We start from the raw sequence: 27,036 nt of genomic DNA, 5'->3' as shown, positions 1-27,036 counted from the left end.
AAGCTCTCAGGGACTAAACCATCAACCAAAGAGTAAACAGGGGTGACCCATGGCTCCAGCTGCATATGTAGCAGAGGAGGGCCTTATCTAGCATCGCTAGTAGGGATGCCCCTTCTGGAGGCTCAATGCCCCAGGATAGGGGAATACTAGGGAGCTGAGGCAGTCATGAGTGGCTAGGTGGCTGGGGAGCACTCTCATAGTGGAAGGGGGAGGGATGAAGGTATAGGGGACTTGCAGAGAGGAAAATTGGAAGGGGGATAAAATTTGAATTAAAAGTAAAAAAAATAACCAATAAAAAATGAAAAAAGAGAAAATACCTCAAATTGTGTGTGTGTGTGTGATTGTGTGTATATGTGTGCTTTTTAAAAATATTTGTGAAAAATGTTTTGTTTTTTAAGCAATATGGTATTCATCTGTGCTCCTGAATGATGCATTTCTGAATCATCCTTTCATTAAGCTGGATATATGTGACTGCAAAGAGAACAATGAAATACAAGTGTAAATTATTTTGGCAACTTCCCAACTGTGCAAAAATCTGTGTGATACTCCATATTCGCTTTCTTACGTTCAATGACTGCGAGTCTCTATATGGTACAGACTCCTGTGTTTATCCAAAATGAAAGAAACTTTTAGAATTGCTTTGTTTTTTCAAGACAAAGTTTGACTATGAAGCTCAGGTTGGTTGAACTCTTTGATCACACTCTCTGTCTTTCAAGTGCTTGAATTGTCATGCACAGTCATGCCCCATAATACTCATGAAGTTAATCCTGATCTAGTTTAAGTATAGAAGTTAATAAATGATTTTGTATACAAGATATTACATTTTGTATGTAGTTATGAACCTAAACCAGCTATTTAATTTATTTGAAAAACACTGCTCAAATACTCAGGTATAGCATACTAGTTGAATATATTGATATAATTCATTCATTCAGACATAATACTTGGTTGAATTATATCACTTGGCTCACACACATAATCTTTCAAGGTTATTTTCATTATTTTAATATGGCCATAGTAACACAGTTCAGTTTTGCCTCTGGGGCTATTTCCTTATTGATCCATACATATATACATTTAAGTTCCTCATAGTTTTCATTTGTTTCTCAAAATTATCCAGGCAGAACTTTGCATATTTAATATTAATTTCATTTACTTTCATTTATGTTTTTGAGACATTCAGATGATTGTATAAATACTAACTCTTCCAGACTCATGAACAATTTTCTTCTTTCTACATTGAATTTTGTACCCATTAAATAACTTCTTATTTCTATTCACTCTGTCCTTTACAAACAACATTTTAATTCCTGTATTTTTTAACTTGACAGTGTTATCCATCTCATATAAATAGAATCTTACCATATTGCCTGTATATTGTAAGTTTATTTAATATAGGTTAATATCAGGTTCAACATCTATGAATGATGTGGTAAAGGTTAAAGTTTACTTCTAATAACTGAACAACAATATATTTTATGGACCGAGTTTCTGTTTGATTGCTCTGAAGAAACACCATGACCAAGGCAGTTCTAATAAAAGAAAGTTTTTCATTGGAAAATTGCTTACAGTTTCAGAGGTTTAGTTCATTATCATTATGGTATAGAACATGGTGGCACACATGACATTAATAGTCTAAAGAAGTAGCTGACATAGAAAGAGACTGGGCATGGCATGAGATTTATCTCAAAGCTCATCTCAAGTGTTATACTTCCTGAATATGTTCACACATCTTAATACTTCTAATAATTTCAAGGAGTTCTAGTACCTGGCGACCATATATGAGGCTACAAGAGCCATTTTTCCTAAAATTACCAAATCTGTATTTGTACTTTATTTATCCATATTTGTCGCTGGAAATGGTTTTTAAATAACTTTTGGACTCTCCTAATCTTGTGACCCTTTAATACAGACCCTCATATTGTGACCACGATAATAAAATTATTTTACTTTCTACTGTAATTTTTCTGCTACTTTGGTGACAGAGGTTTGCTATAGAGGCAGTGACTCATAGCTGGCACAACATGAATGTAAAAATAATTGAGTATTTCTTTTCAGTGCTCTCATATAAGTTTTAAAATTTGTTTTCATAATTTTAATGCTTTCTATTTTGGCTAAATTATTATACATTCATAACAAAATATGTAATGAACCTAGATTTCCCATATTCTTGAGTCTTTATTGTCTTTCTTATGGTTTCTATTGGTAAAATGAAATGCCATAACTAAAAGCAACTCAAAAAGGAAAGGATTTATTTGGCTTACATTTCCACATCACTGTTCATTATTGAAGGAAATCTGAACAAGAACTGAAACATGACTTGAATGTGGAAGCAGGAGCTGATGCAATGGCAGTGAAGAGGCTTGCTCAGTATGCTTTTATTTTTCCTTTCTTTTTTTTAAATTAGGTATTTTCTTCGTTTACATTTCCAATGCTATCCCAAAAGTCCCCCATGCCCTCCCCCATCTCCTACCCATCCACTCCCACTTCTTGGCCCTGGTGTTCCCCTGTACTGAGGCATATAAAATTTGCAAGACCAATGTGCCTCTCTTTCCACTGATGGCCAACTAGGTCATCTTCTGATACATATGCAGCTAGAGACACAAGCTCCAGGGGGTACTGATTAGTTCATATTGTAGTTCCACCTATAGGGTTGCAGATCCCTTTAGCTCATTGGGTACTTTTTCTAGGTCCTCCATTGGGGGCCCCGTGATCCATCCAATAGCTGACTGGCATATATCCAGAAAATGTTCCAACTGGTAATAAGGATACATGCTCCACTATGTTCACAGCAGCCTTATTTATAATAGCCAGAAGCTGGAAAGAACCCAGATGCCCCTCAACAGAGGAATGGATACAGAAAATGTGGTACATTTACACAATGGAGTACTACTCAGCTATTAAAAAGAATGAATTTATGAAAATCCTAGGCAAATGGATGGACCTAGAGGGCATCATCCTGAGTGAGGTAACCCAATCATAAAAGAACTCACATGATATGTACTCACTGATAAGTGGATATTAGCCCAGAAACTTAGAATACCCAAGATATAAGATACAATATGCAAAACATGAAACTCAAGAAGAATGAAGACCAAACTGTGGACACTTTGCCCCCTTTTAGAATTGGGAACAAAACACCCTTGGAAGGAGTTACAGAGACAAAGTTTGGAGCTGAGGCGAAAGGATGGACCATCTAGAGACTGTCATAACCGGGGATCCATCCCATAATCAGCCTCCAAACGCTGATACCATTGTATACACTAGCAAGATTTTGGTGAAAGAACCCTGATATAGCTGTCTCTTGTGAGGCTATTCTTGGACCTAGCAAACTCAGTATGCTTTCTTATAGAACCCAGGATCACCAGTCTACATGTGGCTGCACCTCCAATGGACTGGACATTTCTCATCAATTACTAATTAAGCAAATAGCCTACAGGCCTTCCTATAAACCAACTTTACTCAGGTATTTTATCAACTAAGTCTCCCTCCTTCCCAGTGACTGTAGCTTGCTTCAAGTTGTCATAAAACAAGTAAGCACATTTTGTTAACTCTTTTTTTCCTACTTTTTGAAATTAGATATCCTAATAGGAATAATGTAGTATCTCATTGTTGTTTAGATTCACAACATGTTAGTTATTAAGAATTTTAAATAATTTTGATGAGTTACCTGAATGTTCGTATATCTTATTTGGTAGACACATGTATTTGAAATCATTTTTCATTTTAACATGTTTGTTTTCATTTATGTTTATGTATCTGTGTGTGAGTATATGCTGTGAGTGTGTGTGTGTGTGTGTGTGTGTGCTCACATGTAACCTCAGTGGCCATAATGGTGGTGGATTTCTGGAAGACGAAATTATAGGTAGTTGTGAGGTACATGAAGTTGATACTGAGAACTGAACTCATGTCCTCTGGAAGAGCAGCAAGTATTCAAATCCCCTAAACCATTTATCCACCCATTCCCTTTTCGTAATTTTGCATTTATGTTGTTGTTTATTTGTTGATTTTATTTCCATATTCTTCATATCATATCCTGCCATAATATATAAATAAAAAATGATTTACTCGTAATTCACTTCAGAACATGCTCTGTGTTTTGGATATACTCATTGGAAATGGTGTCATGGTATACATCCAATTACTGTATTTGTACACATATAAGGTCATTTATCACTGATCATATAACTTTAAAATTTTGAAATCGGAATAGTTAACTAAATCTTATTTTCTATTTTAAGAGCTTCCTATTTTTCATTCAAAGTAAACATCTTTATGTACCCATAGGTTTTTAGATATCAACTGGGGCTGCAGTTAGTGTAAGTAACAACCATAATAACTTGAAATTTACAGTAAATAACATTGAGAACAACAATAAAGAAATAATATTAACATTCCCATTTAGCCATTATGCAGAGTTTATTAGATAAAAAGAAAGTAGGCAAAGTTTGATTATTTGTTTAATAAGTAAAGGAAAATTCTAAAGCAAAAGCATGTCACTGGGAAATTTAAGTCATATTTGCATATATTTACTCTAACAAAAATTCTGAAGCTATATTTTCTAATTTTCTCACTGTATTCATATGAGGATGAACTAAGATAAAAACTTCAACGAGCTTTTCTGTTGAGTTACTTCCCAACTGGTTCAAGATCTTCTGAAGAGAAAAAGTGCCCTCAATATTAGGAAAGCTCTATGAAAAATCACATGAAACCCTTTGTAAATGTTGAAATTCACTTAGGATGTTGATTTTTCTATTTTATTGTACTGACTACATTTTTATAGTATGGTAGTTTGTTTAGAAATAAATACTTTATAGTATTGAGAAATCAACCATCTCCACTGTGAGGCTTAACAAGCTTGAGGTTTCTAATATTTTCTAATCTGAAAAAGGAGAAAAGAACCTGAGAGTAACTTATCCAGTACATTAATGGATAATCAAAAAATGAATACAAGACAGTCCACTCTGCTAAATATGTACATTTTCTTCAGCGTAAAAGAAATCTTCAAAATGCTGAGAGCTTGAACAAAATCCACATGTTTTGCAAAACAGTGATATTTAGGGCTAAAAGCTACCATATTAAGTAGAACTTTATTGGCACACTATGATTATTTTAGTGATTTATAACAAAGTGGTATTTGGAAATGATTGAAAATGATTTGATAGTGTTAATAAGTTTAATCCCAGCACTCGGGAGGCAGAGGCAGGCGGATTTCTGAGTTCTGGGCCAGCCTGGTCTACAAACTGAGTGCCAGGACAGCCAGGGCTACACAGAGAAACCCTGTCTCGAAAAAACCAAAAAAAAAAAAAAAAAAAAAAGTTTCTTATTGGCATGAATGTTTAATATATGAAATCTGAAATAAACTTCAATTGAGCTGCATTCAATTTTTAAAGATTTTTAACTGATTAAGCCAAAGTTAATTAAAAATTAGATTTGACATGAAGAGAATATATATGTAATAGATTTTCATATAATATATTTACATTTTATTAATTCTTTGAGTATTATATCATTCACCTCAGTCCTGCTTATTCCCCATGATCCCATCATACCTGCCATTTGCCCTTGTAACCCACAAAATGACAAAGCACTTTATGTTGCCTAGGTGATACTGTGGAGCTGGACCTGATGACAAAGACATGGGTGAGTCAGCCCCTAAGATGCAAGAGTGGGAGAACTGGTTTAGCTTTACAGGTTGCAGCACTTTGGAGAGTGAGACTTGTGCCTTCACAGGGCAGCACAGTGGAGCTGTCTCTGGTGGCTTGGACGCAGGTGAGCCTACTCTGATGGATATGTATATATATATATATATATATATATATATAATTTATATTAATATATTTAATATATTAAAATAATTTTAATATATTAATTATTTTTATTATTCTTATTAGATATTTTCTTTATTTACATTTCTTTTTTTAAAATTTTTAATATTTTTTTATTACGTATTTTCCTCAATTACATTTCCAATGCTATCCCAAAAGTCCCCCATACCCTCCCACTTCCCTACCCACACATTCCCATTCTTTTGGCCCTGGCATTCCCCTGTATTGGGGCATATAAAGTTTGCAAGTCCAATGGGCATCTCTTTCCAGTGATGGCTGACTGGGCCATCTTTCGATACACATGCAGCTAGAGACAAGAGCTCCAGGGTACTGGTTAGTTCATCATGTTGTTCCCCCTATAGGGTTGCAGATCCCTTTAACTCCTTGGGTACTTTCTCTAGCTTCTCCATTGGGAGCCCTGTGATCCATCCAATAGCTGACTGTGAGCATCCACTTCTGCGTTTGCTAGGCCCCAGCATAGTCTCAAAAGAGACAGCTATATCTGGGTCCTTTCAGCAAAATCTTGCTAGTGTATGCAATGGTGTTAGCGTTTGGAAGCTGATTATGGGATGGATCCCTGGATATGGCAGTCTCTAAATGGTCCATCCTTTCATCACAGCTCCAAACTTTGTCTCTGTAACTCCTTCTCTGGGTGTTTTGTTCCCAATTCTAAGAAGGGGCATAGTGTCCACACTTTGGTCTTCATTCTTCTTGAGTTGCATGCGTTTAGCAAATTGTATCTTATATCTTGGGTATCCTAAGTTTTGGGCTAATATCCACTTATCAGTGAATACATATTGTGTGAGTTCCATTGTGATTGTGTTACCTCACTCAAGATGATGCCCTGCAGGTCCATCCATTTGGCTAGGAATTTCATAAATTCATTCTTTTTAATAGATGAGTAGTACTCCATTGTGTAAATGTACCATAATTTCTGTATCCATTCCTCTGTTGAGGGGCATCTGGGATCTTTCCAGTTTCTGGCTATTATAAATAAGGCTGCTATGAACACAGTGGAGCATGTGTCCTTCTTACCAGTTGGGACATCTTCTGGATATATATATATGCCCAGGAGAGGTATTGCTGGATCCTCCGGTAGTACTATGTCCAATTTTCTGAGGAACCGCCAGACTGATTTCCAGAGTGGTTGTACAAGCTTGCAATCCCACCAACAATGGAGGAGTGTTCCTGTTTCTACATATCATCGCCAGCATCTGCTGTCACCTGAATTTTTGATCTTAGCCATTCTGACTGGTGTGAGGTGGAATCTCAGGGTTTTTTTGATTTGCATTTCCCTGATGATTAAGGATGTTGAACATTTTTTCAGGTGCTTCTCTGCCATTCGGTATTCCTCAGGTGAGAATTCTTTGTTCAGTTCTGAGCCCCATTTTTTAATGGGGTTATTTGATTTTCTGGAGTCCACCTTCTTGAGTTCTTTATATATATTGGATATTAGTCCCTTATCTGATTTAGGATAGGTAAAGATCCTTTCCCAATCAGTTGGTTTTTTTTGTCTTATTGATGGTGTCTTTTGCCTTGCAGACATTTTGCAGTTTTATGAGGTCCCACTTGTCAATTCTTGATCTTACAGCACAAGCCATTGCTGTTCTGTACAAGAATTTTCCCCCTGTGCCCATATCTTCAAGGCTTTCCCCCACTTTCTCCTCTATAAGTTTCAGTGTCTCTGGTTTTATGTGAAGTTCCTTGATCCACTTAGACTTGACCTTAGTACAAGGAGATAGGAATGGATCGATTCGCATTCTTCTACATGATAACAACCAGTTGTGCCAGCACCATTTGTTGAAAAATGCTGTCTTTCTTCCACTGGATGGTTTTAGCTCCCTTGTCGAAGATCAAGTGACCAAAGGTGTGTGGGTTCATTTCTGGGTCTTCAATTCTATTCCATTGCTCTACTTGTCTGTCACTATACCAGTACAACACAGTTTTTATCACAATTGCTCTGTAGTAAAGCTTTAGGTCCGGCATGATGATTCCACCAGAGGTTCTTTTATCCTTGAGAAGAGTTTTTGCTAACCTAGGTTTTTTGTTATTCCAGATGAATTTGCAGATTGCACTTTCTAATTCGTTGAAGAATTGAGTTGGAATTTTGATGGGGATTGCATTGAAAATGTAGATTGCTTTTGGCAAGATAGCCATTTTTATAATGTTGATCCTGCCAATCCATGAGCATGGGAGATCTTTCCATCTTCTGAGATATTCTTTAATTTCTTTCTTCAGAGACTTGAAGTTTTTATTATACAGATCTTTCACTTCCTTAGAGTCACGCCAAGATATTTATATTATTTGTGACTATTGAGAAGGGTGTTGTTTCCCTAATTTCTTTTTCAGCCTGTTTATTCTTTGTGTAGAGAAAGGTCATTGATTTGTTTGAGTTAATTTTATATCCAGCTACTTCACTGAAGCTGTTTATCAGGTTTAGGAGTTCTCTGGTGGAATTTTTAGGGTCACTTATATGTACTATCATATCATCTGCAAAAAGTGATATTTTGACTTCATCTTTTCCAATTTGTATCCCTTTGATCTCCTTTTGTTTTACAGTTGCTCTGGCTACGACTTCAAGTACAATGTTGAATAGGTATGGAGAAAGTGGACAGCCTTGTCTCATCCCTGATTTTAGAGGGATTGCTTCAAGCTTCTCACCATTTACTTTGATGTTGGCTACTGGTTTGCTGTAGATTGTTTTTATTATGTTTAGGTATGGGCCTTGAATTCCTGATCTTTCCAAGACTTTTATTATGAATGGGTGTTGGATCTTGTCAAATGATTTTTCAGTATCTAACTAGATGATCATGTGGTTTTTGTCTTTGATTTTGTTTATATACTGGATTACGTTGTTGGATTTCCATATATTGAACCATCCCTGCATCCCTGGGATGAAACCTACTGGTCAGGATGGATTATTGTTTTGATGTGTTCTTGGATTCAGTTAGCAAGAACTTTATTCAGGATTTTTGCATCAATATTCATAAGGGATATTGGCCTGAAGTTTTCTATCTTTGTTGGGTCTTTTTGTGCTTTAGGTAAAAGAGTAATTGTGGCTACATAGAATGAGTTTGGTAGAGTACCTTCTGTTTCTATTTTGTGGAATAGTTTGTGAAGAACTGGGATTAGATCTTCTTTGAAGGTCTGATAGAACTCTGTAAAAAACTCATCTGGTCCTGGGCTTTTTTTGGTTGAGAAACTATTAATGACTGCTTATATCTCTTTGGGGGATATAGGGCTGTTTAGATCATTAACCTGATCTTGATTCAACGTTGGTACCTGGTATCTGTTTAGAAACTTCTCCATTTCATCCAGGTTCTCCAGTTTTGTTGAGTATAGCCTTTTGTAGAAGGATCTGATGGTGTTTTGGATGTCTTCAGGATCTGTTGTTATGTCTCCTTTTTCATTTCTGATTTTGTTAATTAGAATGCTTTCCCTGTGCCCTCTAGTGAGTTTGGCTAAGGGTTTATCTATCTTGTTGATTTTCTCAAAGAACCAGCTCCTTGACTGGTTTATTCTTTGAATAGTTCTTGTTTCCACTTGGTTGATTTCGCCCCTGAGTTTGATTATTTCCTGCTGTCTACTCCTCTTGGGTGAATTTGCTTCCTTTTGTTCTAGTGCTTTTAGGTGTGTTGTCAAGCTGCTAATGTGTGCTCTCTCTAGTTTCTTTTTAGAGGCACTGAGAGCTATGAGTTTTCCTCTTAGAAATGCTTTCATTGCGTCCCATAAGTTTGGGTATGTTGTGGCTTCATTTTCATTGAACTCTAAAAAGTCCTTAATTTCTTTCTTTATTCCTTCCTTGACCAAGCTATCAATGAGAAGATTGTTGTTCAGTTTCCACGTGAATGTTGGCTTTCTATTATTTATTTTGTTATTGAAGATCAGCCTTAGTCCATGGTGATCTGATAGGATGCATGGGACAATTTCAATATTTTTGTATCTGTTGAGGCCTGTTTTGTGACCAATTATGTGGTCAATTTTTGAGAAGGTACCATGAGGTGCTGAGAAGAAGGTATATTCTTTTGTTTTAGGATAGAATGTTCTGTAGATATCTGCCAGATCCATTTAATTCATAACTTCTGTTAGTTTCACTGTGTCCCTGTTTAGTTTCTGTTTCCATGATCTGTCCATTGTTTTTCACCAATGGTGGTGTGTTGAAGTCTCCCACTATTAATGTATGAGGTGCAATGTGTGCTTTGAGCTTTACTAAAGTTTCTTTAATGAATGTGGCTGCCTTTGTATTTGGAGCATAGATATTCAGAATTGATAGTTCCTCTTGGAGAATTTTACTTTTGATGAGTATGAAGTGCCCCTCCCTGTCTTTTTTGATGTCTTTGGTTTGGAAGTCAATCTTATCAGATATTAGAATGGCTACTTCAGCTTGTTTCTTCATACCATTTGCTTGGAAAATTGTTTTCCAGCCTTTCATTCTGAGGTAGTGTCTATCTTTTTCTCTGAGATGAGTTTCCTGTAAGCAGCAAAATGTTGGGTCTTGTTTGTGTAGCCAGTTTGTTAGTCTGTATCTTTTTTTGGAGAGTTTAGTCCATTGATATTAAGAGATATTAAGGAAAAGTCATTGTTGCTTCCTGTTATTTTTGTTGTTAAAGTTGGCATTCTGTTCTTGTGGCTGTCTTCTTTTAGGTTTGTTGAGGGATTACCTTCTTGTTTTTTTCTAGGGTGTGGTTCCCGTCCTTGTATTGTTTTTTTTTTCCGTTATTATCCTTTGAAGGGCTGGATTCGTGGAGAGATAATGTGTGAATTTGGTTTTGTCGTGGAATACTTTGGTTTCTCCATCTATGTTAATTTAGAGTTTGGCTGGGTATAGTAGCCTGGGTTGGAATTTGTGTTCTTTTAGTGTCTGTATAACATCTGTCCAGGATCTTCTGGCTTTCATAGTCTCTGGTGAAAAATCTGGTGTAATTCTGATAGGCTTGCCTTTATATGTTACTTTGCCTTTTTCTCTTACTGATTTTAGTATTCTATCTTTACTTAGTGCATTTGTTGTTCTGATTATTATGTGTCGGGTGGTATTTCTTTTCTGGTCCAGTCTATTTGGAGTTCTGTAGGCTTCTTGTATGTTCATGGGTATCTCTTTCTTTAGATTTGGGAAGTTTTCTTCTATAAGTTTGTTTAAGATGTTTGCTGGTCCTTTGAGTTGAAAATCTTCATTCTCATCTACTCCTATTATCCCTAGGTTTGGTCTTCTCATTGTGTCCTGGATTTCCTGGATGTTTTGAGTTAGGATCTTTTTGCATTTTCCATTTTCTTTGATTGTTGTGCCAATGTTCTCTATGGAATCTTCTGCACCTGAGATTCTCTCTTCCATCTCTTGTATTCTGTTGCTGATGCTTGCATCTATGGTTCCAGATTTCTTTCCTAGGCTTTCTATCTGCAGCGTTGCCTCACTTTGGGTTTTCTTTATTGTGTCTACTTCCCTTTTTAGGTCTTGGATGGTTTTATTCAATTCCATCACCTGTTTGGTTGTGTTTTCCTGCAATTCTTTAAGGGATTTTTGTGCTTCCTCTTTAATGTCTTCTACTTGTTTAGCAGTGTTCTCCTGTATTTCTTTAAGTGAGGTATTAAATTCCTTCTTGATGTCCTCTACCATCATCATGAGATATGCTTTTAAATCCAGGTCTAGCTTTTCAGGTGTGTTGGGGTGCCCTGGACTGGGCGAAGTGGGAGTGCTGGGTTCTGATGATGGTGAGTGGTCTTGGTTTCTGTTAGTAAGATTCTTATCCACTTTCCTGGTTTCCCCTCTAAAACCCCCTATCCCATCCCCCCCCCCCCCACACACACACTCTGCTCACCTTGATTATGGTCTTTCATCCTCCCTGTTTCTCTCCTCTTACTCAAATCTATCCCCTTTCTATCATTAGAAAACAAATCAACTATTAATGATTTTCTGTTATGCTTGATCTCAGAGAGTCTCTATGCAGAAGCTGATTGATGCAGATACATACACCCACAGCCAAACATTGGAAAAAGTTTGGAGATGCTTACTGAACAATAGTAGGAAAGATTGCATCTTTGGAGAGGATAGGAACTCCACAGGAATACCAACAGAGTCAACTCACCTGGACCCTTGTGGGGGTCATAGATACTGAATCTTAGAGCATACATGGGCTGGACCTAGGTCTCCCACATATATGTAGCATATGGGCTGCTTAGTTTTCATGTGGGTCCTGAACAACTGGAGTTTGTGCTGTCCCTCTATCTGTTTCCTGTCTGTGGAATCCTTTCAATGACAGGGCTGTTTGTCTGGCCTCAGTGGAAGAGGATGTGCCTAGACTCCTGGAGATCAGATGATCCAGGGTGATGGGATACCCAGGGGACCTCACTCTTTCAGAGGAGAAGGGGTAGGTGATAAGGGGAGGGACTCTATGGGGAGGGACTCTATAGGGAGGGACAGAAGGAAGCATTTCCTATGTAAATAAATAAAAAATTAAAAGGAAAACAAATCACCATAATATTTTTTAAACAAAACCTGGTGCCAATAGAAATATCTCTAGGTCTGACTTAAACCATGAAGCAGTATATATTTATATATACATACACACATGCATACATACATACATACATACATACATACACATATAATGAAAAAGAAAGCACTTTTTTTGCATTTTCTGAGAAAAAGTATTGGAATAATTTCAGAACACAGTATTTTGGGATGACAATCCACTTCTAAATCTATTTGCTAGAATACTTTCACCCAAACAGTAGTGAGTTATTTTATTTCAGTTCTCTTGGTAGTATGAAATACTATATCTGAAGCATATGTTGGGGTTGGTATATATTACAAAACACAAAGCTAAGATTTACCATAAGTATGTACGTTGGTCCTAAAAATGCTGATTTTCATTATGTTCTGTATTCACTACTAAATGAATCAAATATGGTTTTCGTTTTTGGTTAGATATGGAAAATTACAAGGCAGTAGTAAGCTATATCACAGGATAACATAAAAACTTATAGTGTGAGCTGAAGAAACAATAATTAGCAAGATATAGACTAAAGTTCATGTAAATTAATTTCCTTTCCACAACCTATAGCTAAGGACAAAAGTCAACATTCAATAGAATGTGTTTTGATGATAAAGCACATCTAACCACATATTTAGTTATTTTGATTTCATTAGATATTTTACATCAATATACTTATTCATAAGATAGTTCAGTATAAGTATCATTTAATATCATTAGTCACAAGTTAAATAAATGTCTAATAAATGTGAATGTCAAATATGCAAGCATTTTTTAAAAGTCAGAAATGAATGATTTCTCAAACATTTATGTTTCTCTGTTTCTACTTTAGTGTTTAAATTCCATTTCTTATATATTTTAAAACTACCTGTATTTAGACAGTTGTAGCAAACAAAGACAAATCTGGAAAATATTTTCCATATAATAAAATATATAAGGCAAACAAACAATATCGGTTTAATGTAGGATAATCATATGAAGAAATACTTATGTGCAGATTGCCCATTTCTTTGTTAAACTGCCAAAGTGGACAAAAACCCAACACATAATGTGGAAAGAACAGGTCATATTTCCTTGGCTATGATTTCATTTCCATAGCTTTGATGAAGACAGATGTCATTATGAATACTCATTATAGAAGAAAAGAAAAATATGATGAGAACCTATTGCTATAAACAGTTTCATCGGTGAAAGAAATATTAAACCAAGTCTTTCCAAATAGTTATATGGTTTAGCAATTGAATAAATATGAAGACTTAAGAAAGGGAACATATTAATCATGTGCTTGAAATTTTCTTCCATATGTCATCATAATTTGTGAAAATTGCTACACTCCATTCAAGTTTTAGATAAGGAAGAACTTTAAAGCAATTCTGAAATCAAATTACACTCTTGTTAAAGGGTTACCTCATATTATGCTAAATTAATCCTTTTTATTTACTATACTTCTTCACGTATATATGCACACTAATGTAAGCTGCAAATATCAAAGCTGATTTTTAATTTTTTTGAAGTAGGTATTTTCTTCATTTACATTCCCAGTGATATCCCAAAAGTCCCCCATACCCTCCCACCCACTCCCCTACCCACCCACTCCCCTACCCACCCACTCTCCTACCCACACACTCCTACTTCTTGGCCCTTGTGTTCCCCCACACTGAGGCATATAAAGTTTGCACGACCAATGGGCCTCTCTTTCCACTGATGGCCTACTAACCCATCTTCTGATCCATATGCAGCTAGAGACACGAGCTCTGGGGGGTACTGCTTAGTTCATATTTCTGTTCCATCTATAGGGTTGCAGATCTCTTCAGCTCCTTGGGTACTTTCTCTAGCTCCTCCATTATGGGCCCTGTGATCCATCCAATAGCTAACTGTAATTTTTCCTAATATTGGCTATTTCTTTTCCATAGTGGCAATAAAATAAAATAAATGAAATGAAGTTTGAAAAACTTAGCACCTTACTCATATCTCTGTAATATTAATTTTATCACCTATAAATGGATATAACAACTCTATTCTATGACAATGTCATGTGATAGAATATGTATTTGTGGTAATAACCACATGTCATTTGATATATGATCTCCTTTCTAATCTTCAAGGTGTAATCTGTCCAAGTATAGGTGCCTAATAAGAGAGAAACAATTTTTCAAAAGGGAGAATTCTAATCTTTGTTTCTAAAGTCTATAGGGAATGAGAGAAAATGTGTTTGAGAAGAAAAGACATACTTTCTTTTTAACACTGTATGCTTTCTATTTCTCGAAATTCCAAAACATATTTCTCAATGTCTCTGAGACAGCTGTCTACTTGATCAGGCTAACTCATGAAGCTGTAATCAAGAAGTTAATGTGGCCAGAACACATGGTTGGAGATGAGAAGAAGAGGTTCCAAGACGTTAAAACATCTGCTACTCAGTTACTATGTGATGACTCAATTGACAACAGAGTCTTATGAAAGGAATGGTTCTTGAGAAATGAACGAGAAAGAGTCTAGCTTGATTACTCAGTTAAAAGTTGCACATAAAGCAGCAGAAGCTATCCTAAATCCTTGACTATGGTATAGAAGTAGTAGAAAGACTTATCCTTGAAGAGAATTTAAGAAGAAATTTGATATGTCTCTGTGACTCTTCACAAGTTAACCAATTGCCTAATAATATATGCTGATGGTTCATATAGCATCATTATGAACAATTCATTTTGAGAAATGAAGAATTCAGAAATAATGTTGGGGCAATTAATGATGAAATTTTGTAGTAATAATGACTTAATTTGGCTTTCACTTCAGTCATTCTAATATATTAGTTGGTAGGTTATGGATACAGAATAAAGACGCCCAAGACATAAAAATTGAATAAATTTCTACTACATGCATAATTAAATTTATAGAAATGTATTTATCACAAGAAAGTAAAGGACAAAGATCACACATACTTTGTGATATTTTTGAGTGTCATTTATGGTAGCCACTGTTATTATTATTATTTCTTTTCTTCTATTAGTTGGACTTGTTCTTTAACAATTTCTCTTTTTTTTCTTTTTTTTTTGTTCCTAAAAGGTATTTTTTATTGGGTATTTATTTCATTTACATTTCCAATGCTATCCCAAAAGTCCCCCACACACTCCCCCACCCACTCCCATACACACCTACTCTCACTTCATGGCCCTGGTGTTCCCCTGTACTGAGGCATATAAAGTTTGCACGACCAATGGCCCTCTCTTTCCACTGATGGCCGACTAAGCCATCTTCTGATTCATATGCAGCTAGAGAAAGGAGCTCGGGGGGGGGGCGCTTATTGGTTAGTTCATATTGTTGTTCCACCTATAGGATTGCAGATCCCTTCATCTCCTTGGGTACTTTCTCTAGCTCTTCCATTGGGAGCCCTGTGATACATACATATAATGTTATTATTTGTGTGATTTCCAATTATAATTGTTATTCAAAATATATTACAGAAAATAATTAATTTTGTAAGGAAAACAAGCTCTGGAGCTGGGTGTGGTGATCCATGCCTGTGAGGCTCCTATTTAAATGTATAATTAGATGCACAAGACCCTGTCTTAAAAAAAAATCATGAAATCAAAGCTCCCTGGAGAAAAAGCTTCCATTTTCATGTTGTCAGTAATAAGATACTGAAGTCAATATGTTTTTAGTTATATCTAATCCACAGGATTGCTATTGTGAAATTTGAATAAAGACTATTGTTAATTGGCTTCTAATGTTTATTTTCAGGATAGCAATTGGTCTGTTGTTATCTTACCACTTTTAACCAAGAATAGGGGATATCAGACTTCTTACCAAACTGTTATGTGGACAAAAGTGGCATGTTTTTCTTTTAAAGATATTTCTTTGTTTACTCATTGTATTTTCATAAGCTTCAAAATAAGGTAATATAGGAAAAAGAGAATGGGAATATGTTAAAAATACATGATATACTTGAATGAAAATAGTGTAAATCTGGACATGCTGCCATAGACCTGTATTTCAAACTACTTCAGAAGCTGAGTCAGGAAGAGTATAGTTTGAGGATTGTTTGAGCTAAAGAATGAGTTTAAGGAAAAGGTTGGAAACTTAGAAATAGTGTCTCAAAGTAGGTAGAAAAGGGGTACTGAGGATAAAATTCAATGATAGAATGCTTGCCTAACCATGAATAAAATCCTAATTTCAATGCACAAGAATGTCATTATGAAACATCTCTTTGTAAAAAGAATATAACTAATGAAAAATAAAATTTTAAAAGGCAAAGAACATGGAGTGAATTATACTTGTAATTAATAGTAATAATAGTAACATATCTTAGTTACATTTCTTTTGCTATGAGGAGACACCACGTCTAATGCAATTTATAAGAGGATGCTTACTATTTCAGAGCTTTGGTCTGTAAACACCATAGGCAGACAGGCATAGCACAGGAACAGTAACTATGAGCTCAAATCTGATTGACAAGTCACAGGCAGACAGAGAGAAACTGGGTCTGGTGTGAGATTTTGAAACCAGAAAGCCCATCTCCAGAGAGACACCTCTTCCAACAAGTCTGTCCCTATACCAACAAGACCACAGCTCCTAATCTTTCTGAAACAGTTCACTAACTTGAGACCAAGCACTAAAATACATGATCCTATGGGGGTTATGTGTTTTCCAACCACCACGTGTGTGCAGACATAGTTGTACATTCTTTTTGTCCTACCACTTAGAAGTCACAGGTAGACAGACCTTTATTATTTAATGAAAAACCTAGTCTACATAGAACCTTTAAGGACAGCCAAGGTTATGTACATAGTGTGATCTTGTCTCAAATAAATAAACAACCTGGACCTGGACAGGAATTAAAGCAGAAATGATGACTTCTTATTGATTTGCTCCACATGGCTTGCACAGCCTGCCTTTTATATTATATTATATTATATTATATTATATTATATTATATTATATTATATTATATTTTATTTACATTTCAAATATCATTCTCTTTCCCGGGTTCTCCTCTGTAAAACCCCTATCCCATCCCCTTTAACCTGCTTCTGTGAGGGTGTTCCCCCACCCACCTACCCACTTCTCCCTTACTGCCCCTAAACTGGGGCATCAAGCCTTCACAGAACAAAGGGCCTCCCCCTCACATTAATGCCAGATAAGGCCCCTTCAGCTCCTCTGGTCCTTCCCCTAACTCCTTCATTGAATTCCCTGTGCTCAGTCCTATGGTTGGCTGGGAGCATCTGCATCTGTATAGATCTGGCAGAGCCTTTGAGGAGGCAGCTGTATCAGGCTCCTGTCAGCAAGCACTTCTTGGCATCTGCAGTAGTGTATATATTTGGTATCTGCCTGTGGGATGGATTCCCAGGTAGGACAGTCTCTGGAAGACCTTTCCTTCAGTTCCTCTCTTTCTCCCTGTATTTCCTTTAGACAGGAGCAATTCTGGGTTACAGTTTTGGAGAAGGGTGGGTACACCGATCACTCAACTGGGGTGCCATGGTTAAACTCTGGATATGGTCTCGATAGGTTCTCTTTCCCCTTTGTGGGGTATTTTAGCTAATGTCATCCCTGTGGGATTCTGGGAGGTTCTTGCTTTCCTGACATCTGGGACTTTGTTGTTGCTAACCTCAGTTCCCCATCCCCCATTGCTACATATCTCTGTTCAATTGCCTGACCCTCTGTACATCTACTCCATCTCCTCCCATTCCTGATTTTCACCCTTTTCCCCTCCCCATCTTCTTTTCCACCCAAGTCCCTACCACTCTCTACCTCCCTTGTTTATTTTGTTTGCCCTTTTAATTAGGACTAAAACATCCACTCTTTGTTCTTCCTTTCTTCTTGAGCTTCACCTTTTTATAGCATGCAGGTCCACCTGCCCAGGGAAGGATCTGCCCCAATCAAGAAGGAGCCATGAAGGGATGATGCTTACTTACTTTCTCAATATGTCTTGCTTATCCTACTTTGTTATATAAATTAGGACTAGCTGCCAATGAGTGGTACTGCTCAGAGAGCTGGGCCCTTTCACATCAGTCAATCAATAAATGCCCTGAAGATTTGCCTATAAACATGGAGGTATTTTCTTAATTAGCTTATTTTCCCATATTAATTTTGTTTGTGGAAAGTTAGCAAAACTGATCATTATAGCACTGTACATATTCTCAATGATCATTTTCACAGTCTTGTTTGTTTGTTTGTTTGTTTGAGACAGAGTTTCTCTATATAGCTCTGTCTGTCCTGGAACTTACTCTGTAAACTAGGTTGGCCTCAAACTCAGAAATCCACCTGCTTCTGCCTCCATACTGCTGGGATTAAAGGCATGTGCTACCGCTGCCCAGCTCCTTTTCAGTCTTGTGAAGACACTCTCTCATATTCCCATTTTGCATATAAGTAAAATGAAGTCTCAGTGTTAAGTCAGTAGCCCAGTAAATGAATCACAATGGAGACCTATGCGTGCTGCCTGGAGAACAGTGGTTCTTAACCTTCCTAATGCTGTGATCTTTTAATGTACTTCCTCATGTTGTCGTGACCCCTAACCATAAAATTATTTTTGTTGTTACTTCATAACTGTGATTTTGCTACTGTTATTAATTGTAATGTAAATATCTGTGTTTTTCAATGGTCTTAGATGATCCCTGTGAAAGGACCATTCAATCCCACAAAGGAGTCTCAACCCACAAGTTGAGAACTACTGATTTAGAACCATTAAGTTTAACCATTTTTCCAAGAATAAACTAATATACATGTAATCAACCTTGGAAGCATACTGATAGTGGGAAGCAATCAAAGTGTACTAGATTTAAAGTTATCTAAGGGAAGAGTTGAGTAGGTGAGGTGCACAGTGAGTCATTTCTTGCTCAGACTCTTTCCTCATTTATCTGGATCTTAGTACCTATAGGTTCTATAGAGACTAGTGAACTCATCATTTTTCTTATCTAAAGTATCCTACATTTAAATTTTATACAAAGGCTTCTTTGACAACTTCTTTTAAAACACATGAAATTTACAGCTAATACTATCCCTCATAGAAAATTAAAGACCTTTCCCCCCAAAAAAAAACCCACATTTATAATTTAAAAAAAAAAATAAAATTTAATGGGACAGACACTGAACCAAATACTGTTATCATTTAGTTGAAAAAAAAGAAAACTCTAACCTTTCATATAGCTCTGAGTCAGGTGCAGATAATAAGTTATAGTCCAGCCCAAGATGTATCTTGTCTCAAATCAAGAAACAAGAAACAGTAAAAATGTAGTAAGGAAATGCTACTTTGTGGATAAGAAAACTGAGTCACTCTAATACTAAGTCAGACGTCAAGATATGACAGAATAATATATGTGCATGTCAGAGATGTGTACCCATGTACACAGAGGACAGAACACAGCATTTGGAGTGCTATACTTTTCACCTATTTGTTTGAAATATAGCCTCCCACTGAACTTGTATTTTACCTTTTTGTCTTTTCTTTTTTTTTTTTTTTTTTGGAGGCAGGGTGGCTAGACAAGGTTGTCAGCAATCCTGAGAAGTCCTTCTGTTTTTGTGATTATTTTATCCCAGCACTGGACTGACATGTTCCTGCAGTCATGGACAATTTTTCTCCACATGCACACTGGATATTTGAACATAGGATCTCATACCTTCATAGCAAGTGTTCTTATCTACCAAACTATCTCCTGAAATACATGTTTTTTTTTTTCATTTTTAATTTCAGCCTTAAAAATTTCTAAGTTTCTGTTTTATAAAACTCATACAAACTCGAAATAGAAGTAATAGAATCTGTGCTTCATAGCTGCTGAGTTTTAAATATGGTCATAAACATAAAAATAAAAAAATATGAAGGACAAACATATAGTTTTGCATAGATACCATAATCTCATTTTATGCCAAAACTCTCAGTTTATGAGAAAACTTTAATTCCAAATGCTCTCAGTATTTTTGTAGTTTTTCTGGAAACAGAAGACCTATTTTTATCAGTACAATTGCTTATGTGGAAACAGAAGGACTATTTCATTCTGAGCAATCTTATAAACCTTTCTCAGATCCCTCCATTACCCTGACAATTCCATTAAGGCCATTCTGTAATTGCATGATGTTGTTTATCCAGTTTCAGGAGTCAAAGTTGAGGGTTGCAGTTAAATAGATGCCTGTGAATGGTAATAAAATTATTGATATTTACAAAATGTTTGTTTGAATAAATTGATTTTTTATATATTTTAAGGCAGAAGTAGAAAGCAACAATAATAACATACCAATATACAATTAAGTTGCAATGTTGAAGATCAGTTGCTGATAGAAGACACTAATTTGTGAGTAAATAAACACTATCTAGTGGGAAGGAAGACTCACAAGTTCTTTCTCATTGACTATGTGACCGGTACTATTAGAATCTAAACTGTACATTGTCTGAAGCATGCTCTTAATACTGAATCCATCAGTACCTTATTAAAAGATCATATTATAGAATGATTTTTCTAAGAAAATCATATAAACATACAGATTGATTAAAACAAAACAAAGCAAAACAAAACAAACAAAACAAAACAAAACAAACAAAAAACCCATCAGGTTACATAAATAAACCCTAGGAACATGAAAGTAGAAAATGTTAGTTTGTTAGACATATCAAGGATCAAGCATGCAGACTTTCTCCGAGGTTAGAAAGGAGAAACATCTGTCCCTTTCACCTACATTCATGCTTCCTTCTGTGCCTGCAACACTAAACAGTGATTAGATCAAGAAGAGTTCCGTATGTCCTGCTAAGACATTTAGACAGTATCCTGAAGGCCATGAAGTCACTAAAGGGTTTTAATTCACAGATGAATACTTACATGTTAGTTTCAATTATTGCAGATTACTTTCCATGTGCACTTAATGTTGCTTCCAGGCAACTGAACAAAATACTCTAACCTTCAGCTAGCAAACATTTAGTAAATTTTATCTTCTAATGAAACAGTCACAGAAAGATAAACATTGAGTTTATTAACATACAAATCTTTGGGGTGATGTTATAAAACTCAGTATTTATTAACAAACCAGATACATTATTTTTAACAAGCTGGATGCAACATTCATTACTCTCTTTGCCATTTTTAGAGGTCACCAGATATGAAGGCCTCTGGCAGCATTTCTAGTGGGCTAAACACTTTAATATATAATGCAAAAGCTTTTTATAGAGGAATGTAACTTTAGCTAGAGTGCCCACTCAGCAGTAAGGCATGCAGGGTTTTCTCCTGTATTGAATCAAATTTGTTGATATGTTGCTCCTTAGAGTCCTTAAAGTCTGATGGCTTTCTAGATTTATTATAAACTATGCTCAGAGGATCTTGAACTTCACAGAGTATATCTCTTAAGCTGCCCTTTCTCTAAAGTAGAACTGCAATAACTTCATCTGCCTGGAAAGAATTGGCACTATGGAAATGAGACTACTTTTCTTGGCCAGTTAGAGGGCAATGGAAAGAGGTTTACATAGTCCAAATGCATTGATCCATTACTTATACAATTTGGTTTCTTGCCTCTCAAGAGAATATAAATGTAAGAGGCTGAGCTGAAGCATTTCTGCAGTATAAAGTGCTATCTATAAGTGGATGGCTATTCTTACCTCTCAGAAAAGAAAAGAAGACTAACTTGTATGAACATTTGTTTTTTTAAATATTTTAAAAATTGACTTTCACAATTGATTGCTATTATTGCTGTTTAGATTCAGCATCTTACTGTTAAGTCCAGAAGGCCCAGAAAATTCTATTTATATCAGACAAGTCTCAAACTTCCGTTGATTCTTTAGAGTTTGGAAGTTATACTCATACATTATCTGTCACATATCTCCAAATTTACAACCTCTAGGAAAATGACCTCTGTGCAGTCTGAATTTTTTTATTATTTCATAAGCATATTCAACAACACCAAATACTACCATTATCAGTTCTTGAATTACTATTGCAATATATTGCTACAATCATTTTGGCCTTAGAAATTTAAAATCTATTATGCTAAAGTTCTATAGCTAAAAAATAGGACCCCAATTTCTATAAATTCAAGTTGTCTGTCAAGTTATCTTTCTTCCTTGAGGGGTGATACTGTTTCATTTTCCTTTTCAACATCTATAGATTATTGATACATTGTCTCAGACCGCATTTCTTTCTTTGTTAAAATCAACAGCACAGCATTTTTAACCTATGCTTATCTGTGTATTCCATTTAAAATATATCTTCTCAGATTAAACTTTCTTATTTTATTTCATACAGTTCACACACAGCTAGATTGCTAAATAAAAATGTGATCTTAGGATCTTTTGTTTCCTCTGTCCCCAATAATTTATTTTGACTCTCCCTCAACAAATATTTCATACATTTCATGTATAAAGATTTAATTTATTATCAAATCTAATGGAAGTGTTGTGAGAAAAACAAAATAGAACGGAAATAGAGAAAATGATGAAAGCTGAAACCTTGAGAAACTATAAAACAATATTAAGCCCGTAATAGCAATGTTCTATATTCAAAGGAGTTTTTTCATACCCCTGTTTTTCAGACATTTTCAGAATGAACTGATCAACCTCACACATATTTTTAAAATCCTACTTAAATTTGGTTTTCAGACATGTTTCCAATTACTGTATTAAGACTTTTTTTTACTTCCAGGTATATATTCCTCTCACATTTATTAGTTTTCAGATCTCAGATCCACCTTAAACACTAATATTTAAGATTTTCTTACTATTTCTCCCCAAACTACTCAGTCCATCTATTGTGTTTCTGTTGAATTCTGTTCTCCATAAGCTGATTTTTAATATGTGAAAATTATTTCTTGTGTTTCTTACTTTAGCAAACTCTTAGTTCCAGAAAAATGGAACTTCAAATGTTTTAAATTTTGTCAATATATGTCAAATCCCCTGGGTTGGAGTACATGACTTGGAAGATGAACACATAATTGGCCAAATATTCAGTCAAGTCACTACAGGGGTTAGAGGACTGTTCTGTAGTGATATAAAGGACATTTGGGGTTTGGTTCTCCATTAACATCTCCTTCTTGCTGAAGGTACCATGCAAACTTTCAAGGGAAGTAAAGATACAATTGCCTTATCAGCCATGATAACTATGGCACAATAACCATAAGGGTGTGGTAGTCGTATGCATACCTTAGCAGTTACTAAACAGCTCTCCAACTAGACTTAAGTCCTAACAGACAAAAGGGAAATTTTGTCTGGTAATGGAAACCTAGCTAACTATTGAGTGCTTGTGAAATCATGGTTAGTGGATTAAACTCTAAACCAACAAAATACTAAACATGTATAAAACCCAACAATAATCTATAAAAATATATCCTTATACTGACAGATAAATGTCCTAATTCCCGATCAGGGCAAATTATCTTTGCAGCAGATGGAGATCATAGCAGAAAATCATAACCATTTAAAATTCTGAGTTATGGAGTCCAGTTCTAATAGGTACATATACAAAATATTCCTGTATGTAAGGCTTAGAGAATAATGCAGAAGACAGGGACAGAAAGATTGTAAGTGCCAGAGGATCAGGAAGTTAGCTGTGAAATAATGTTTCCTAGGAATGTTAGGATTTACATTGATAAAGTCTCACCAACATGACTCCATAAATATAAACAGAACAAGAACATTTCTCATAGTCATATACCAAAGTTGACAGAGGAAAGACCATGAGGCCTCATCCCTATACAACGAACTAGAGTAAATTAACCAGTGATGAGAGTGGGAGAGACAGTCTTCTCCAAGGAAGAGTATGTCAACTAATGATGGTCAACCCTGAAAACACACATACTAGTAACATTACACACACTGAGCAGGTAACTTTTACGCAATTAATAAAACTGTAGCCATGAATTTGAAACCTAGGAAGCTATGTAGGAGGGTTTAGAGCAAAGAAAGGGAAAAAGAAAATCATGTAAATATAATCTCAAAAAAAAGAAAACTCTTACAGCATATATTATATAGGTTAATAAATGAAGGCGAAACTGATTTACTGCTTCTTTTCCTTGTGATTCAATGAGTGAAGCACAACAAGATTATAAGTCAGCTTTAGGTATTGTCTATATCAAAGAATTCTATCAGTACACTTTTCTTATATAATTTGTGATTTAAATGAAATAGATGTCCACACACTTATTTGACAGTGAGGAAACTAGCCCTTAAAATGTCATGTGCACAACATTATATCAGTTAGTGTTAAAACTGTGACAGAATCTTGACCCATACTTAACTGATATCCTAGTCTTTAGATAAAAAGACTACCCAAATATACTGAATTCGCTGGTAGTGTTCATTTTAGAACTTGGTATTATGTCTAACCATAAAGAGACTGAGAAAAACAGAAGTCTACAACATGGTTTCAAAATCAGAATAGTTAACCGAGCATAACTCCACATGTCATATAAATTCCCTGAAATTTGTAAAGTACTGCCCTGAGTCTCAATTTATAACTTCAAGAATGGGAATAATATATTTTATTTATTTATTTATTTGGTTTTTCGAGACAGGGTTTCTCTGTATAGCCCTGGCTGTCCTGGAACTCACTTTGTAGACCAGGCTGGCCTCGAACTCAGAAATCTGCCTGCTTCTGCCTCCCATGTGCTGAGATTAAAGGCATATGCCACCATTCCTGGCTATGGGACCAATATTTGTCCCAAGCAAAACATCATTTTTGACAAATAACATGACCGATTTAAGAATTTTTTATTACCACGTGATTTAGAGTAAGCCAAGCAAGTAGAAAGAAAATATGACAGATTATATTATACTAAATATATCATAGATTACAGAAATATGATGTAGAGAATATATATATATACACACATGTGTATATATACATATGTTTAACATATTTAATATGCAATCAGGGTTAAACTTGATATAAAGTATCACAATTTTATTAGAAGATAAAATATATACTCTCAAAAATAAATATTATACATAATAATAAATAAATAAATATTCCTCTAAAAATGCTTTACATAATAAATCTCCTTTCTCTGAGATAAAAGTTGATTCCAAATATCAAAATCATCACAAATTCAAAACTAGCAAAATTTTAAATAAATAGATTTTTCTTAAAGAAGACAAGGATAAAAATACCCAAATCTGGCAGTCCCTAGATCTCCATTCTATGGCTGCCTCTCATCCACCTTCATCAGATCCCTGAATCATACAGACAAACTCTTCTTCCCTTACCCATCTTCCTGCTCTCTGAGCCCTCTGGGCTAAGCCAAGCTGCCTGAGTAGCCTGGTATCCCAGGAAGACCTCCATTCCCAGGTGCCTCTCTTTCAGCCTCCATCGGACCTGAAACTCATGAACCATACATGTTAACTTCCTTTCTCCCAAATACCTATCCTGTTGGCTGAGTCGTCTGGGCCATGGTAAGCTACCATCAGCAGCCTCCCATCACAGGGAGACCTTCATTCTCCTACCACCTCTCTTCCACGTCCATCAGAATTCTGAACCACACAGGTATGTTTACCTTCCCTCACCTATATTTCCTCCTCTCTGAGTCCTTTGGGTCAAGCCAAGCGGCCCTGTACATCCTGATAGCACAGGGAGACCTCCATTTTCCTGCCACCTCTCTGTCCACCTTCATCATATGAAACTCCTAAACCATACCGAACTGTAGGTCTAGAGCCATGTAGCACAAAGATACCATCAGAGGCCTGCCACAACAGGACCATTGAGGTTCACCACCCCAGTCCAAATACCTGCTACAAGAACATCTAGGGACCAAAACCACTCAGATGGCTAAAGGCTCTTGAACAAACAAATTCAATAAGAGCCATGGCACTATGATACCTCCAAAGCACAGCTACCCCATTACAGCAGGCACTGGATATCCTAAAATAATTGAAACACAAGAAAATGACCTTAAAACCAATTTTATAAGGATGATAGAGGTCTTTCAAGAGCAAATGAATAAATTTGTTAAAGAAATGCAGGATAATACATTCAAACCCATAAAGGTCTTTAAAGAGTAAACAAATGAATCCTTTAAAACATACAGGAAAATACAATTAAACAGGTGAAGGAATTAAATAAAACTGCAAGGCCTGTGAATGGAAATAGAAGCAATAAAGAAAACACAAACTGAGGGAATATTGGAAATGGAATATTGGAAATGGAAGGGAAGAGAACAGGAACAACAAATGCAAGTGTCACCAACAGAATATAGGAGATGGAAGAGAGAATCTCAGGCATAGAAGACTCAATAGAAGAAATTGGTACATAATTCAAAGAAAATGCTAAGTCTAAAATATTCCTGACACAAAATATCCAAGAAACATGGAATACCATAAAAAGACTTAACCTAAGAATAACAGGACTAGAAGAAGGTGAAAAGTCCCAACTCCAATGCCCAGAAAATATTCTCAACAGAATTATAGAAGAATATTCTCCAACATAAAGAAAGAGATGCAGTCGGGCATGGTGGTGCATGCCTTTATTCCCAGCATGAGGGAGGCAGAGGCAGGCAGATTTCTGAGTTGGAGGCCAGCCTGGTTTACAAAGTGAATTCCAGGACAGCCAGGGCTATACAGAGAAACCCTGTCTTAAAAACCAAAAAAAAAAAAAAAAAAAAGAAAGAAAAATGCCTATAAATATACAAGAAGCTTATGGAACACCAATAAGACTACAAGAGAAAGAAAACCCTCCCAGCACATAATAATCAATATGTAAAATCTATAGAAGAAAGAAAAATAATTATTAAAAGCCTCAGTGGAAAAAGTTCAGGTAACATACACCTTG

Source organism: Mus caroli, unplaced genomic scaffold (assembly GCF_978045245.1).
Source record: "Mus caroli unplaced genomic scaffold, Mus_caroli_1 scaffold_5, whole genome shotgun sequence".
NCBI lineage: Eukaryota > Metazoa > Chordata > Mammalia > Rodentia > Muridae > Mus > Mus caroli.
The sequence above is the reverse complement of the archived record's forward strand: the minus strand, read 5'-3'. Positions refer to the sequence as shown.